Source organism: Lactuca sativa, chromosome 8 (assembly GCF_002870075.4).
Source record: "Lactuca sativa cultivar Salinas chromosome 8, Lsat_Salinas_v11, whole genome shotgun sequence".
Taxonomy (NCBI): Eukaryota; Viridiplantae; Streptophyta; class Magnoliopsida; order Asterales; family Asteraceae; genus Lactuca; species Lactuca sativa.
In genome coordinates this window covers 305,494,560-305,498,419 of record NC_056630.2, presented here as the reverse complement: position 1 = coordinate 305,498,419, position 3,860 = coordinate 305,494,560, and positions in this window count along the sequence as shown.

The window sequence follows — 3,860 nt, the reverse complement described above, 5'->3', positions numbered from 1 at the left end:
GGTGTTGCAATGATTAAATATTCAAAAACTAAATCAATTTAGTTCTAAAATTTCCCAAACTTTGCATTTCAGTCTTAATTGAAGTCAAAGACCTTAAGATATATTTTCTTGGATTTTTTATTTGTCTACTATTTTTCACCATTTTAGTTTCTTAAATAACCATAAAATCATGAGAAATACTAGGCAGCTAATAAAAATTACCAAAAATCAGATTTTGGTTCTAACTTCATTAGAACACTTCCAGATAAATTTTCATGAATTATAGATATCTATAACCATTTTTCTTATATTTGATTCTCTAAATAGATAAAAATTCATGAAAAATAGCAATCAGTTAAGTAAATTACAAAACAGTTAAAGTAAATTACCAATGTTGGGTACATAATCATTAATAATCATTAATTGGTGCATAATTATCAAACAATTAAAGTAAATTACCAAAATTTTTGTAAACTTCAATTACAGTGTACATAATCTGGGTAAAGTACCAATGGTGATTTTATATAGTGTAATCCGATTTTGTGTATTTAAGTGTATTTAATATTAGAAAATAGGAGAAAAAACAGTATACTGAATAGAAAAATCATAACAATTTTTATTTAGTGTTCTAATATAACTTATGGTCTTTTGGTAAATTTTTAAGAATTTTGGATGACTACAAATATTTTCCCATTATTAGTCCATTATAAATACAAAAATCAGGGAAAAATAGGAATGCGTTATGAAAAATTCCTAAAATAGGAATGCGTTATGAAAAATTCTTAAAATACTTTTCTGCGAAAATTATTAGATAGACTTTTCAAAATCCTTATAGTGGTTTTATGATTTTTTTTGAATTAAACAAAAAGAAAATCCAAAACCATAGAAAATAGTAACAAAAATTGATAAAACTCACTGAGATGTCATAATTCACTTTGGGAGTCATGCACGAATTTACCTATGATTTATAGACCTTAGAAAGTATTTTATATGAGTTATTGACATATTTTCTTGCAATAATCATAGTAATTCGAGAAAAATGAATTATTTTCTGAAAATTTGTATAACATCTCATTTTGTTGATAGAATTCTGGGAAAAATTGGATTTGGTTATAGAAGAAGTTTTACATATTTATTTGAAAATAAATCATTAATGAACCTATTTGAATGTTTTTTAACAACAAACTTTGATGATCAAACCTCTAAGCTTGAAGATCATCACATGCATGTTGGTTTTTGGGTGAAACACTACCTCCAACATCATAAAAATCATGGTTACGAACATATGATTCATAAACCATCCATAGAATGGTGTAGAAGAAGAAGATATGTAAGAAAACTCGAGATTTTGAAGGGATAATGAAGTAGAAATCGAGTTTACCTTCAAGAATACCACAAGATGATGAAGATTTAGAGTTCAAGGTGTGTTCTTGGTCTCATTTTCCGGAATAAAATTCGTGGTTGAAGGAGAGAGGAAGAGATAATAGAGAGAAAATGAAGTGGAGGTGTTGGAAAAATGTGAGAGAAGGAGGGAGATGGAGTATTAGTTTTGTGTAAATGTTTTGGGAAGAAGGGAAGTGTATTGGGAAGAGGGTGAATGGTTTTGAGGGTATTATGCCCTCCTTCTGCTTTCATTTTTATAAAATAATTCAATTCTTTAATAAATATACCCAACGTCTTATAAAATATACGCCCTAACCAAGTTTTTGCTCATGAAACCTTGATTTTTGACCTATACATTAAGGGTAACTATTAATGAATTAAAATTTATTTTCCTTGAATGCATTTTCAAAATTTTAATTATTATAACATCATATTATAAGGTTCATGTAACAACGGAAATTTTAAAACAAATTTTTAATTTCTAAAAATGTATTTTCATCCAAAACAAGGCATAAATATCCAACATATTATGTCATAATATAATCACATAAATCCCAAGATCATAAATCATCCATCAGTGTGTACAGATCACGTCGGCGCCTTCCCACGGTCCTCGCTAGTACCTGAAACACATACGCAACAACTGTAAGCATAAATTCTTAGTGAGTTCCCCAAAATACAATCCTACGCACATACGCCTTTCCAGGCCCTGACCTTCCGGTCCATGTGTCTCAGGGGACTTCTGTCCCTGCTGGGTAAACCTTCCGGTTCTACCCATGCCAACCTTACGGTCCACATTACAACGCCTTCCGGCCCATAACAAGCGTATCATACATAGCACATATAACAATTAACTTATCACACATAGCACATATGTCTCATACCATATCCGACCTTCCGGTCACACAGTCAAAACCCTTCCGGGTATAGTATAGTGAGAAGACTCACCTCGAGAATATCGATAGCTAGCAAATCCCGAAATCACACGTGCTCGATCCTCCGAGCTACAATCTCCCTATATCATCATACGTCTCTTATTAACATTTTTACCACTAAGGTTGACTACCCTTTTTAAGTCAACACTAGTCAACTCTTGGTTAACGGTCAATGGTCAACTTTGATCGGACTCGGCGAGTGCACTATGGTGACTCAGCGAGTCTAGACGTTTTCACCAAACTCTCTAGGATTCCCTTTTGACACGTCGAGTACTCCCCCTGACCCGACGAGTTCCACCTGGAAGAATCGCGGGGCCACCCCGACTCAACTCGCCGAGTCTCAAGAACAACTCGGCGAGTCCCAGTTCAACTCAGACCACCTGTCAACCCTCTCAGACTCGCCCTGACTCACTGAGTCAACCCCATGACTCGACTGGATCACCCACTAAGCGATCTGAGGGCAATCTTCAAGCTACTCGCCGAGTCGGATCATCAGACTCGGTGAGTTCATGCCATGCAATCACTCAAACTTGCTTCTAAGGTCAGATCTGTTCCAACAATTCATAGATCTGGCCTTCCTAGACTGATTCATAACACACCCCATGGCTCATAAATGGCATTTTGACCTAAGGCATAAGGATTCCAATCCAAAAACTCCATTGATTCACAAAAAGCTTTGGGCAAAGGGACACTCTGGACCTCCAAGGGTCCAAATCTATGGTCTGAATCGCTTAAGGGACCAAGGGAGCACTAGATCTAGCCACAAAAGGGCTCAATAAGCCCTAAATCAATGCAAACATCAACATAGAAGAGGATAGCTCGAAGATATTACCACAATAGCGATGTTCTGGACTCCAAACTCTCAGAAAGTGGCTCCTCTTGCTTTCCCTTAGCTGATCCTCCCTTTCCCTTGCAAGATGACACCTCCAAGATCAATAATGGCCTCCTACTTTGCTCCAAATGCTCACACTCGATTAGGGTTTCACTCAAGGGACTGGTGAACACAAATGACGGCCATAAGGCCCTTTAAATAGGTCCTAAACCCGAGAAATTAGGGTTTCATAAAACAGCGCAGACTCGCCGAGTCCATACCCTAGACTCGCCGAGTCCAGGCGCGAACCCGCGTTCAGAACCGCGATCCTACTCGGCGAGTCTGAGCTCCAACTCGCCGAGTACCCTCACAAAACAACAAAAGTTGAAAGCATAAAAGATACCTGGAAATCCGGGCTGTTACAACTCTCTCCCACTAGAACTAGACTTCGCCCTCGAACTCTCGCTCTATAAATAGCTTCGGATGCTGCTCAAGCATCTCACGCTCTGGCTCCCAGGTCATCTCTGATCCCTTCCGATGTTGCCACTGAACCAACACCAAGGGTACCTCCTTGTTCCTCAGAACCTTGATTTTCCGATCTCTGATGGCCAACGGCCTCTCGGCATAATTCAGACTCGCATCCACCTAAATATCCTCTAACGGAACCACTGCCAACTCATCGGCTATACACTTTCTCAGCTGTGACACATGAAAAGTGTCGTTAATCTGCCCCAACTCTGCTGGTAAATCCA